General features: G+C 43.2%; 1 protein-coding gene across 1 annotated transcript in view; it reads left to right on the top strand.

Moving 5' to 3' along the window:
• The window catches only part of LOC132827422 (leucine-rich repeat-containing protein 75B-like), a 49,938-nt gene that overhangs the window by 11,177 nt on the left and 23,688 nt on the right, over window positions 1–15,073 (top strand). The window lies entirely within an intron of this gene.

Raw genomic sequence — 15,073 nt, 5'->3', positions numbered from 1 at the left:
GCATAGGTTTAAGGTTTGTGGGAAAAGATATAAAAGAGACCTAAGGGGCAACTTTTTCATGCAGAGGTAGTATGTGTATGGAATGAGCTGCCAAAGGATGTGGTGGAGGCTGGTACAATTGCAACATTTTAAAGACGTTTGGATGGGTCTACGAAAATGAAGAGTTTGGAGGGACATGGGCCGGGTATTGGCAGGTTGGGATATCTGGTCGGCATGGACGGGTTGGACCGAAGGGTCTGTTTCCATGCTGTACATCTCTATGACTCTATGAGGTCCTTAGTGGCAGAGGTGCTGATATTCAGAAATCTGTAATGAGATTGGTTTGAAATAATTCCAGCATAGAACATTACAGCGCATTACAGGTCCTTCGGCCCTCAATGTCGCGCCGACCTGTGAAACCAATCCGAAGCCCACCTATCCTACACTATTGCATTTTCATCCAATGACCATTAAATGCTCTCAATGGTTTTGGATTCCTGGATAATTGGGGCTCTTTCTGAGATAGGTGGGACCTCTCCAAAGAGAATGGTCTTTCCCTCAACCAGAGGAGTACCAATATGCTGCGGGGGGGGGGGGGGGGGGGGGGGACTTGCTTATGCTCTACAGGAGGGTTTAAACTAATTCAGCAAAGGAGATTGGATCCTAAATTGTAGTTCGATTATACAGGAGGTTGAATGTAGTGAGGTCAGAAACAAGGTTTCAAGGTCGCAAGAGGGGCACCAGCAAACAAGAAATTGGTTTGAAGTGTGTCTACTTCAATGCCAGGAGCATCCAAAATAAGGCGGCTGAACCTGCAGCATAGGTTGGTACCTGGATTTCAATGTTGTGGCCATTTCAAAGACTTGAGTAGAACAGGGAAGGAATGGTTTTTGCCAGTTCTGGGATTTAAATGTTTCAGTGAGAACAGGGAATATGGTAAAAGAGGGAGAGGTGTAGATTGTTAATCAAGAACAGTATTACGGTGTCAGAAAGGACGTTTTGAGGACTCTTCTACAGAGGTTAGAAACAGGAAAGGAGAGGTCACCCTCTTGGCAGTTTTTTATAGGCCTCTGATTAGATCCAGAGGTGTAGAGAATAGGATAACAAAGATGATTCTGCATAGGAGCGAGAATGACAGGATAGTTGTTGTGGGGGACTTTAACTTTCCAAATATTGACTAGGAATACTATAGTTCAAGTACTTTAGGTGGGTCAGTTTTTGTCCAATGTGTGCAGGAGGGTTTCCTGACACAGTATGCGGACAGGCAAACAAGGGGCGAGGCCACAATAGATTTGGTACTGGGGAATGAACCTGGCCAGGTGTTAGATTTGGAGGTAGGACCTTGTTTCTGACCTCACTACACTTTGATGATAGTGTCCATAATTTGGTTATATTTACTTTAGTGATGGAAAAGAGACAGGTATATGCCACAGGGGAAGAGTTATAGCTGGGGGAAAAGCAATTATGATGTGATTAGACAAGATTTAGGATGCATAAGATGGGGAAGGAAACTGCAGGGGATGGGCACAATTGAAATGTGGTGATTACTCAAGGAACAGCTACTGCAGGTCCTTGATAAGTATGTCCCTGTCAGGCAGGGAGGAAGTTGTTGAGCGCAGGAGTCGTGGTTTACTAAGGAAGTTGAATCTCTTGTCAAGAGGAAGAAGAAGGCTTATGTTAGGATGAGATGTGAAGGATCAGTTAGGCGCTTGAGAGTTCCAAGTTATCCAGGAAAGACCTAACGAAAGAGCTAAGAAGAGCCAGAAGGGGACATGAGAAGTCTTCGGTGTACAGGATTAAGGAAAATTCTAAGGCTTTCCATAGGGATATCAGAATAAAGGAATGACTAGAGTAAGATTAGGGCCAATCAAGGATAGTAGTGGGAAGTTGTGTGTGGAGTCAGAGGAGATGGGAAGCGCTAAATGAATATTTTTCATCAGAATTCACACTTTTTCACACGAGAAAAAGATAATGTTGTCGAGGAGAATACAGGGATACACGCTACTAGACTAGATGAAATTGAGGTTCACAAGGAGGAGGTGTTAGCAATTCTGCGAAGTCTGAAAATAGATAAGTCCCCTGGGCTGGATGGGATTTATCCAAGGATTCTCTAGGAAGCCAGAGAGGAGATGGCTGAGCCTTTGGGTTTGATCTTCCAGTATAGTTTATCAGATTTAATTTTTTTTTTATTTTACAGAGTCATAGAGTTTTGCAACATGGAAACAGAGTCTTCCATGCTGACCAGATATTCTAAATTAATCTAGTCCCATTTGCCAATAGAGGGTGGTGGTTGATGGGAAATATTCGTCCTGAAATTCAGTTGCTAGTAGTGTACTGCAAGGATCTGTTTTGGGTCCACTGCTATTTGTCATTTTTTATAAATGACCTGGATAAGGGCATAGAAGGATGGCTTAGTAAATTTGCGAATGACACTAAGGTTGGTGGAGTTGTGGATAGTGATGAAGGATGTTGGAGTTTACAGAGGGACATGAATAAGCTGCAGAGCTGGGCTGAGAGGTGGCAAATGGAGTTTAATGTGGAAAAGTGAGGTAATACTAATGCTAATATTCTATATTCACTTTGGAAGGAGTAACAGGAATGCAGAATACTGGCCTAATGGTAAGACTCCTGGTAGTGTAGACGAGCAGAGAGATCTCAGTGTCCAAGTTTGTAGATCCTTGAAAGTTGCCACCCAGGTTGATAGGATTGTTAAGAAGGCATATGGTGTGTTAGCTTTTATTGGTAGAGGGATTGAGTTTTAAAACCATGAGATCATGCTGCAGCTGTACAAAACTCTGGTGCAGCCACATTTGGAGTATTGTGTACAGTTCTGGTCACCACATTATAGGAAGGCTGTGGAAGCTTTGGAAAGGGTTCAGAGGAGATTTCCTAGAATGTTGCCTGGTATGGAGTGAAGGACTTACGAGGAAAGGCTGAGGGGCTTGAGGCTGTTTTCATTAGAGAGAAGAAGGTAGAGAGGTGACATAATTGATAGGGTGGACAGTGAGAGCCTTTTTCCTTGGATGGCGATGGCTAGCAAAAGGGGACATAGCTTTAAATTGAGGGGTGATAAATATAGGACAGATGTCAGTTATAGTTTCTTTACTCAGAGAGTAGTAGGGGCGTGGAGCACACTGCCTGCAACAGTAGTAGACTCGCCTACTTTAAGGGCATTTAAATGATCATTGGATAGGTATGTGGACGAGAATGGAATAGTGTACGTTAGATGGGCTTCAGATTGGTTTCACAGGGCGGCATAACATCGAGGGCCGAAGGGCTGTACTGGCTGTAGTGTTCTATATTCTATGCCCTCAGTGTTGAACTCCCCACCTGGGATAAAGACCTTGGCTGTTCACTCTCTCCATGCACCTCATGATCTTATAAATTTCTATCAGGTCAATCCTCAGCTTTCAACGCTCCAGGGAAAAAGCTCCAGCCTAATCAGCCTCTCCCTAAAGCTCAAACTCTTCAATCCCAGCAACATTCTTGTAAATTTTTCCTGAACCCTTTACAGTTTCTTTCCGACAGCAGGGAGACCAGAATTGAACGCAGTATTCTAGAAATGGCCTCACCAATGTGTTGCACAGCTGCAGCTTGATGTTCCAACTCCTGTACTTAATGCGCTGACCAGTAAAAAACAAGCCTGTCAAACGCCATCTGTCTATGACTCCACTTTCAAGGAACTATGAACCTGCACCCCAAGGTCTCTTTGTTTGGCAACAGTCCCCAGGGTCCTACCATTAACGGTGAAAGTCCTGCCCTGATTTGCCTTACCAAAATGCAACACCTCACATTTATCTTAATTAAACTCCATATGCCACTTCTCAGTCCATTGGCCCGATTGATCAAGATCTTGGTGTACTTATATCATCTGCAAACTTACTAACCATATTTCCAAAGATGTGTAGGTTAGGTCGATTGGCTATGCAAAATTTCCCATATTGTCCAGGGATGTGCAGGCTCAGTAAATTAGCCAGGGGAAATGTAGGGTTAGATGAAAGGGGGGCTTGGTCTGTGTGGGATGCTGTTTGGAGCATCGGTGTGGGCCTGTTGAACTGAATGGCCTGCTTTCACACTGTCAGGAGTCTATGATTCTGTATCTCCTTTATTCTCATTCAAATTGTTGATATAAATGAGGAACCATAGCGAACGGCACTGGTCATGGGTCTCAGTCCACCACCATCCTCGGGCTCCTACCATTCAGCCAGTTTTGTTTCCAATTGGCTAGGTCTCTCTGCATCCCAGGTGGTTGAACCTTGCTAACCAGTCAAACTTCTTACTAAAGTCCATGTAGACAATAGCTGCTCCTCTGCCTTCATCTCTCATTTTGATAACTTCTTAAAAAGAACTCAATCAAATTAAGTTATGCAAGATGATGTCACCTCTGAAATAAACTTTGGGTTTACGTAGCTTGGATTTAGCTGCCAGTCTGAATGGATAAGGTTGAGTTACCACACTGTCTGAAACAGGTTCCTGGAGACCTTCCAGCTTTCCACACAACACAGCCTTCCCCAAAAGGACAATCACAGAATGGAGGTATGGGATGGAGGTGGTCACGGTTGTCTGTGAATAGGCAAGAATGTACTGCCATTTTGGCAGGGTTATTGATATTCCCATTAACAGGGGGACTAATTCCAACTTATTTCACTTCTTCAAGCAGTGAGCTGTGTCTCGTCGTTACAGTGTGCCAATCACTGTAATGTCTGTGCCCACTAATAGAACTGTGCAGTCACCTCACATCTCTCAGACAGATTGACTTCTGAATATAGATAGTCCACTCAGTCCATCTGCAGCAATTCTCCACCTCAATCCACCCTTCCTCAGAGGGCAGTGCAATGTTACTGGGAGCATGTGGATATGAAGAGGACACAGGACAGGAAAGAAACATTTCCTGGAATCTCATCTTTGAATCTCTGTAGTCAGGCTTTCACCACTGCTGCAGTTAGTGGAACAGTACCTATCAAAGTCACAATCATGAGTGGCATAGAGAGGGTGAGTAGCTAAGGTCTTTTCCCCAGGGAGGGGATTTCTAAAACTGGAGAACATAGTTTAAGGTGAGAGTGGAAAGATTTAACAGGAGCCTGAGGAGTAACTTCTTCACACAAAGGGTCGTTCATTTATGGAATGAATTGCCAGAAGAAGTGGTAGATGTAGGTACGGTTACTACATTTAAAAGACATTTGGATAGGTGCATAAAGGTTGAGAGATATGGGGCAAACACAGGTAAGTGGGACAAGTTTGGGAATCCTGGTTGGTATGGACAAGTTGGACCGCACAGTCTGTTTTAGTGCTGAATGACTCGATGGCTCTGTCCCAGTAACCACCCTCAGCCATTCCGAATCCAGGAGATCACTTTGTTGTTCCAATTTCAGTCTTTCCAATTTTAATCAAACTTGCAGCTGTTTTCAGCTACCTATGCCCAAAGATTGGAATTCACTTTTTTAATCTCTCCTCCCCTCTGCTTCTCTTTCTCTCTCACTCTCTTTTTCTCTCTCTCTCCATTTCTTTTTCGTTCTCTCTTTCTTTCTCTTAAAACTTAACACCATTGACCAAGCTATTAGCCATCTGACCTCATACTTGCTGACACGACATGCTGTCAAATGTTCACTGCTAAATCATTGCAACCTCGTCTGTCTGAAAAGTTTGGGAAATTTTAGGGTTTGGAATTTTCTGGATTATAGGATAAAATTAGAATGCCATGACCACAAGTATATGAGTATATAAAAAAGCAGCTCTGTAATTATTAACCTCAAACGTAGGGTGTGATAAACATTATAAAACAGTAATAGGAATGGTTTTACTTTTTCCAAAAATTGTATCCACCATGTTTCCACTGCCAAGCAAGTGAACTAAAATTATGCCAATGGAGATCCATTCAAAAAAAAATCAAACATCGAAATCTCCCACTCGGTATTTTTACACCCTTCAGTGTTTCCTCTAAATATTGTCTAAGATGGAGGAGCACAGATTCATCAGCCAAGGGAGAACAGGAGGTTTCCTTGCCCATGTTTAACCTGAAGCCATAAGACTTCGTAGGGTTCAAAGTCAATGTTGAGGACTCCCAGGGCAAGTCACACCTGACTGTATATCACAGCGTCTGCACCTCAGCTGGGTCATCCCTGACAATGGGACAGAATATATTCAGAGATGGTGATGGTGGTAGCTGGGACATAGCCATATTCACAGAATTATTCTTTATAGTCAATGTCAGTCTGTTGCTTGATTAGACTGTGAGACAACTCTCCCAATACTGGCACTAGCCCCCAGACGTTATTAGAACAAAAGATGGAGAAAATTACAGCACAGAACAGGCCCTTCAGCCATCCAAGCCTGCGCTGATCCAGATCCTCTATCTAACCCTGTTGCCTATTTTCTAAGGATCGGTATCCCTCTGCTCCCTGCCCATTCATGCATCTATCTAGATGCATCTTAAATGAAGCTATTGTGCCCACCTCTGCCACCTCCACTGGCAACACGCTCCAGATACCCACCAGCCCTCTGTAAAGAACTTTCCAAGCATATCTCCCTTAAACATTTCCCTCTCACCTTGAACCCTAGCAATTGTGACCCCACTCTGGCAAAATGTTTCTTGCTATCCATCCTGTCTCTACCCCTCATGATTTTGTAGGCCTCAATCAGGTCCCCCCTCAAACTCCATCGTTCTAATAAAATAATCCTAATCTACACAACCTCACTTCATATCTAGCGCTCTCTATACTAGGCAGCACCCTGGTGAGCCTCCTCTGCACCCTCCCCAAAGCATCTTCATTCTTTTAGTAACGTGGCAATCAGAACTGTTTGCAGTATTCCAAATGCAGCCGAACCAAAGTCCTATACAACTGTAACATGACCTGCTAACTGTTGTACTAAATAATCTATTCGATGCAGGAAAGCATGCCATATGGCTTCTTGACCACTCTATCGACCTGCATTGCCACCTTCAGGATACAGTGGACCTGAACAACCAGATCTGTCTGCACATCAAATTTCCTCAGGGCTTTTCCATTTACCATATAGGTCGCTCTAGAATTGGATCTTCCAAAATGCATCACCTCACATTCAACCAGATTGAACTCAATTAAGGAGGACTTTGCAGTGTTGACAGGTCTAAGTGTGACATTGTTTCAGTCTAGTTGATGCCAAGTTGTCAGTGTGATTTCACTTCTTTGATGAGATGTTTTAGCACTTCTACTACAATTGAGTGGCTTGCTGGAACCATTTCAGAGGGCAGTTTAGAATCAACCGCATTGCTGTGGGTCTAGATTCACTTGTAGACCAGACCGGATAAAGTTGTCAGATTTCCTTTCCTAAATGACATTAGTGAACAAATTTTTTTTACAACAATCGACAATGTTTTCATGGCCATCATTGGACTTCTAAACTAACTAATTTTAAATAGTTCTTGTATAACGCAATGGTTGCATTCTTGTGCAATCCCACATCATAGAAAAATGGGGCTTTAGAAACAGTGTTTAAAGTGTTGGCAATGTAATTGCGCTACTGCCAACACATATTTGAAAAGTTTGTGCTTTAGAAACAGTGTCCCAATTCATCAATCACATTACACCAAAAATGCATTAACAAAACACGCGCTACAGCAGAACAACCCATACTGTAATTCAAATTCCACCATCTGTCGTGATGAGATTCACAGCTGGATCCCCAAAGCACTGGGGCTTAGAGTACAACAGCAAGGAGATTATGTACGTGGGAAATCGTGTCTCCCTTTCTTGATTGAGTTTTTTTGAAGCAGTGACAGTGAAAATTGGGGAAGGCAGATTGGCGAACGTTGTCTCCAAGGACTTCTAAGTTGAACTTGTACAAAATATGGGTTCAGCCCCAGCTGGAGTGTTGTGCCCTATTCTGGGTGCTGTACATCAGGCAGAATGTGATATTTTCAGAAAGACTGTGGAAAAGAAGAGAACAAGGATGAAGGGCTGTAGAACTTCAATGACATGGATAGACCGAAGAAGTTGGGGCAGTTCTTGTTGGAGGAGAGAAGGTTGAGAGGAGCTTTGATAGAGGTTTTCAAATCACGAGGAGTTTGGACAGAGAGAAACTATTCTGTCATTGGTGGAAGGACCCAGACTCAATTACATTAAGTCAGAGTAATTTGGCAATAAGAAGTGAGGTAAACTTGTTTTATGCAGTGAGTGGTTGCGAGCTGCCCAAGTATGTTTTCATGGTAGATTCAGTTGCAGCTTTTGAGAGAGAATTGGATCATTATGTGAAGAAAAATTATATATTCAGGGCTATAAAGAAAAATGATTGAGTTGTCCTGCAGTTAGGACTAATACAGACACGATGACTTGAATGGCTTCTTGTGGCTGGAACCATTTGATGATTCTATCCTTTCTGAGAGTTAGAAAGTGTTAGACATAGGCTTGGTTTATACTATCTATTAAGATTTATGGTCAATTTCTCAAAGCAAGCTTCTCCCTGACCATCTCATCTCTAACCTTTGATTCTCTTATAAGGACTCAAAGCAAATGTGGGACTCCGTGGTCATCACACATTCTTTTAAGAAGCTGAATTTGAAAACATGCTTAGTTATCATCTTTGGATTGAAAGCAAAAGAAGCTGTCCAGAAAAAGCTTTCAGAATTGATTTAATTAGCAATTTGACACAGAACTGAGAGAAGAGAGAGAACAGTTGGGCTCCAGACCTCCAGAGCCTGTTTTTCCTCTCCGTTAGTGTAAAATAAACAACACTTAAAGACTCTGCAAAGTGAACACCTTCTAACTCCAGCCAAGACCCCTTCACTCTCTGTCTCTTCCCTCCCACCTCTCTCCCTCCCTCACTCTCTCTTTCTCCCCCTTGGTACCTCTCTTCCTCACTCTATCTCTCACTCCAAAACATTGTCCCAACATTTTCAAATCTTGACAGATTTTTGGACACCAGTCCTGTTCAAAAATCTCTATTGCATCCTTTCCATTGATTCTGTCTCCAGTCATTTTCTCCTCATCCTCATCTCCTCGCTCTTTCCAGACCCTTCTAACTCTCTCTTTCATGTACCACCCTAGCTTTCTTGCTTCTTTCTAACCCTCTGCCTAACACTTCTGCCTCTCTCTTTCCCCATCCTCATTACCTTTTGCTTTTTTCTCCTTCCAACCTTCATCTTGTGTCTCTTTCTCTCTCTCTGTCTCTGTGTATCTCTCTCTTCTTCCATTTGTCTCTCTCTTTCCCTCTGTCTCTCCCTCTGTTCCTGAATTTGTCTCTGTGTGTCTGTCTCTGTCTGCTGTCTCTCTCTCTCACTGCCTGTTGCTGTCACTGTGTGCGTGTGTATGTTTCTCTCTCTGTTTGTCTTCACATCTCCTTTTGTTTCTCTCTCTCTCTCTCTCTCTCTCTCTCCAGTCTCTACCGATGGTGTCCATGGTTTTTCTCACCAGTCCTGTTCAAAAAACTTCACAGATTAGGGCTTTCTCTTAGAATGATGAATAATGGGATTCAGTGTGACTGCCATCAGAACTTAAAAATCACACAATACCAGCTAGTGCTTCCAATTAAACCTGTTGGACTATAACCTGGTGTTGTGATTTTTAACTTTGTATACCCCAGACCAACACCAGCATCTCCAAATCATGCCATCAGAAGAGCTGGAGACTGCAGCAGGGTGATCTTTTCATTTCCCAAGTATCTGCAATCCTCAGTCAGACCGACAGTTTGCATGACTTTCTGGGCAATCCCTACGTTTTGGATTTGAGCAGGGCCAGATATCAATTGTAGACGTGAACACCGGGAGACTTTCAAGTTTACAAACTGAAATGTAAATAAATCCAGACCAGGCATCTGGATTGGTATATGAACAGGAAGGATGTAGAGGGATATGGGCCAAATGCTGGCAAATGGGACTCGATTTATTTAGGCTATGTGGTCAGCATGGATGACCAGTATAGATGAACAAGCTGTTCGTGAATCTGTTTATACGTGTATTCAAATTTTTATATCTTCTGCCCAAAGGTAGAGGGTGGAAGTTAGAATAACCAGCATAGGGGGAATCTGATTATGTTGGTTGCTTTCCGAGGCAGTGGCAAGTATAGGGAATGTCGGTGGATAGAAGGATGGGCTGTGTTTACAACAGCACAGACCCTGTGAAATAGAAATGTGAATGGTTCTAAATGTGTGACATTCATGTGTGGTGATTATCTCTTGCTACCAATATACAAAGAACAAAGGAAATTTACAGCCCAGGAACAGGCCCTTCGGCCCTCCAAGCCTGAGCCGATCCAAATGTACTGTCTAAACCTGTCGGTCAAAGCATTTGTATCCTTCTGCTCCCCACCAACTCATGCATCTGTCCAGATGCATCTCAAATTAATCTACCGTGCCTGCTTCTACCACCTCTGTTGGCAATGCATTCCAAATGCCCACCACCCTCTGTGTGAAGTACTTACCGCGTTTATTCCCCCTTAAACTTTCCATCTCTCACCTTGAAAGCGTGACCTCTCATTATTGAATCCTTCACCCTGGGAAAAAGCTTATCCACTTGTCTATACCTTCATGATTTTGTAAACCTCAATCAGGTCCCCCCCTCAATCTCCTTTTGTCTAATGAAAACAAACCTAACTTACTCAATCTCACTTCATAGCTAACACCTTCCATACCAGGCAACATCCTTGTAAACCTTCTCTGCACTCTCTCCAAGGCGTCCATATCCTTTTGGTAATGTGGCGACCAGAACAGTACACAGTGTTCTAAATGCGGCCGAACAAATGTCTTGTACAATTTTAACATGACTTGTCAGCTCTTATACTCAATACCCCGTCCAATGAAGGCAAGCATATTATATGCCTTCTTGACCACTCTATCCATCTGTGCAGCAAACTGCAAGGTACAATGGACCTGCACTCACAGATCTCTCTGCCCATCAACTTTTCCCAAGGCTCTTCCATTCATTGTATCATTCTTTCTAGAATTAGTCTTGCCTAGATGCATCACCTCACATTTTTCTGGATTGAAAACCATCTGCCACTTTTTCTCCCAACTCTCCAGTCTATCGCTATCCTCCTGTATTCTCTGACAGTCCCTTATGCTTTCTGCTACTCCACCGATCTTCGTGTCATCTGCAAACTTGCTGATCATACCAACACCTCCCTCTTCCAGCTCATTTATGTATATTACAAACAACAGTGACCCCAACACTGACCCCTGTTGAACACCACTGGTCACCTTTCTCCATTTCGAGAAACTCCTTTCAACTACTACTCTTTGTCTCCTGTTGCTCAACCAGTTCTTTGTCCACCTGCTGGAACACCCTGCACACCATGTGACTTCACTTTCTCCATTAGTCTACAATGGGGAACCTTATCAAATGCTTTACTAAAGTCCATGTATATGACATCAACAGCCCTTCCTTCATCTATCAACTTGGTCACTTCCTCGAAGAACTCTATCAAGTTGGTAAGGCACGATCTCCCCCGTACAAAACCATGTTGTCCATCACCGATAAGCTCATTCCTTTCCAAATATAGATCCTATCTCTGAGTACCCTTGCCAGCAACTTCCCCACCACTGACAACAGGCTCACTGGTCTATAGTTACCTGGAATATCTCTACTACCCTTCTTGTACAGGGGGACAACATGAGCAACCCTCCAGTCCTCCAGCACCTCACCGGTGTTTAAGGATGCCACAAAGATATCCGACAGGGCCCCAGCTATTTCCTCTCTCACCTCCCTCAGCAACCTGGGATAGGTCCCATCCAGTCCTGGGGATTTGTCCACTTTAATAACCTCTAGCATACCAATACATCTTCCCTACTTATGCCAAAATGATCCAAACTAATCAAACTTCTCATCTGGTATGTTATCTTAATCAATAAATCTGTTAAAATACATTTGAAAAAGATAGGCATAGATAAATCCCCTGGGCCTGACAGCATATACCCAAGGTTACTATAGGAAGCGAGGGAAGAGATTGCTGCACCTTTGGCGATGATCTTTGCATCCTCGCTGTCCGCTAGAATATTGCCAGATGATTGCAGCATGGCAAATAGAGTCATAGAGATGTGCAGCACTGAAACAGGCCATTTGGTCCAACTCGTCCATGCCAACCAGATATCCCAACCCAATCTAGTCCCACCTGGCCCATATCCCTCTAAACCCTTCTTATTCATATACCCATCCAGATGCCTTTTAAATCTTGCAATTGTACCAGCCTCCACCACTTCCTCTGGCAGCTCATTCCTTACATGTACCACCCTCTGCATGAAAAAGTTGCCCCTTAGCTCTCTTTTATATCCTTCCCCTCTCACCCAAACCTATGCCCTCTAGTTCTGGACTCCCCAACCCAGGAAAAAGACTTTGTCTATTTACCTTATCCATGCCCCTCATGAACCTCTTTAAGGTCACCCCTCAGTCTCCGACGCTGCAGGGAAAATAACCCCAGCCCGTTTAGCCTCTCCCTGTAGCTCAAATCCTCCATGGCAACATCCTTGTAAAATTTTTCTGAATTCTTTCAAGTTTCACAACATCTTTCTGTTAGGAAGGAGACCAGAATTGTACACAGTATTCCAACAATGTTATTCCGTTGTTCAAGAAAAGGAATAGGGATAACTGTGTAAATTACAGACCAGTCAGTCTTATGTCAGAGGTGAGCAAAGTATTGGAGAGGACTATGAGAGACAGGATTTGTGATTACTTGAAATACCATATTTTGATTAGAGATAGTCAGCAATGCTTTGTTAGGAACAGGTCATGCTTCACAAACCTTAGTGGATTTGACAAGACACATTGATAAAGGGAGAGCAGTGGATGTGGTGTATATGGATTTTAGCTAGGTGTTTGATAATGTTCCCTATGGTAGGCTCATTCAGAAAGTAAGGAGGCATGAGATACAGGGAAATTTGTCTGTCTGGATACAGAATTGGCTGGTCCGTAGAAGACAGAGAGTGGTACTAGATGGAAAGTATTCAGCCTGGAGCTCAGTGGCCAGTGATGTTCCACAGGGATCTGTTCTGGGACCTCTGCCCTTTGTGATTTTTATAAATGACTTGAATGAGGAAGTGGAAAGGTGGTTGAGTAAGGTTCAATAACATGAAGGTTGGTGGAATTGTGGATTATGGGAGAGCTATTATAGGTTACAATGGGACATTGACAGGATGCAGAGCTGGGCTACTTAGTGGCAGATGGAGTTCAACCTGGAAAAGTATGAAGTGATTCATTTTGGCAGGTCGAATTTGAATGCAGCTTACAGGGTTAAAGGCATGATTCTTGGCAGCATGGAGGAACAGACGAATCTTGGGGTCCATGTCCATAGATCCCTCAAAGTTGCCATCCAGGTTGATAGGATTATTAAGAAGGCATATGGTATGCTGGCTTTCATAAGTAGGGGGATTGAGTTTAAGAGCCTCGAGGTTATGCTGCAGTTCTATAGAGCCCTGGTTAGACCACACTTGGAATATTGTGTTCAGTTTTGGTTGCCTCATTATTGGAAGGTTGTGGAAGCTTTGGACAGGGTGCAGAGGAGATTTACCAGGATGCTGCCCGGACTGGAGGGCATGCCTTCTGAAGTAAAATTGAAGGAGTTAGGGCTTTTCTCATTAGAGTGAAGAAGGAAGAGAGGTGACTTGATAGAGGTGTACAAGATGATAAGAGGAATAGATATAGTGGATAGCCAGAGACTTTTTTCCCCTGGCAGCAATGTGTATCACGAGAGGGCATAATTTTAAGGTGATTGGAAGAAGGTTTAGGGGAGATGTCAGAGGTCGACTCTTTACACAGAGAGTGGTGAGTGCATGTAATGCACTGCCAGCAGTGGGAGTAGAGTCAGATACATTAGGGACATTTAAGCAACTCTTGGAAAGGCACATGGATAATGTATAATGAAAGGTATGTGAGATAGTTTGATCTTAGAGTACGACAACATCGAGGCTGAAGAGCCTGTATTGTGCTGGAGTGTTCTATGTTTTCTAATGACCCACCTCACAATGTCTTTCATTGTCCCATCTCTGCGCACACGCCTTCTACTCACCCCCAGCGATTTGGAAAGCCATTAGTTGTGGAATTCTCCATTCTCTGTGTCACTATAGAATTTCCTGTTTGTGACATAACGAGAGCTGGAAATGATTGTTCCTACAAACAATTGTTCAGGCGACACGGTGGCTTAGTGGTTAGAACTGCAGCCTCACAGTACCAGGGACCTGGGTTTGATTCCACCCTTGGGTGACTGCCTGTGTGGAGCTTGCACGTTCTCCCTGTGTCTGTGTGTTTCTCTGGGTGCTCTGGGCTCCTCCCACAGTTCAAAGATGTGCACATTACGTGGATTGAACATGCCAGATTGCCCATAGTGTCCAGGGATGTGCAGGTTATGTGTGCTAGGCATGGGAAATGCAGGCATATGCTATAGTGCTGCTTCTGGGTGGGATGCTTTTCAATGGGTTGGTGTGGACTGAGTGTGAATGGCCTGATTCCACACTGTGAGGATTCTATGATCCTAAATATTTCTTTATGGCATCAATCATTTGCTCTAAAAGAGTATCCTTTCTAAAAGTTGAAACTATGACATATTTTATCCATACATGAAATTTGTGCATAATCCAATGATTTGAACACAAGCATATACGCGGGAATTTCGAGAGTAACATATTTTAATCTTTTATAATCTGTCAAAATCCATGATATATTCTTCACTGTGCTGGTTGCCCATCTTCTTAAATTTATCGAAGATCATAGGCTTCCAGCAAACTGTCTGTTTTTGTAAATCTTGTCCATAAGTTGTAATATAATCTGTTGTACTTCTGGGATATCCAAGACACTTACATTCGGTTCTGAAAATGCTTGACTTCTGAGTTTTCTTTCTGCTGCTGTAGCCAAAGCCAAGCTTGTCCTTTCTTTCTCCTGCATGAAGGGAAGTAACTATGTTTCTGCTTCATTCTTCCATTGCTTGTATGTTTCATCTTTGGAACAGAAACTGGGATCTCATTGTAATTTGAAAGCCTGCAATATGACTCTGCTGTTTTGCCTCAGGGGCTTCTGGAAGCAGTACTTTTGTCAAAAAGAAATGCTTATTTTTCTTCATTCCCTTGGAGATCAAAATGAATCCTCTGGTAAGACATTACATTGCTGGTCATTAATTTGCCCAAGCAGGATTTGAGG

The sequence above is a fragment of the Hemiscyllium ocellatum genome, chromosome 24, assembly GCF_020745735.1.
Source record: "Hemiscyllium ocellatum isolate sHemOce1 chromosome 24, sHemOce1.pat.X.cur, whole genome shotgun sequence".
NCBI lineage: Eukaryota > Metazoa > Chordata > Chondrichthyes > Orectolobiformes > Hemiscylliidae > Hemiscyllium > Hemiscyllium ocellatum.
Note: the sequence above shows the minus strand (reverse complement) of the source record. Positions and strands in the feature narration are given on the sequence as shown.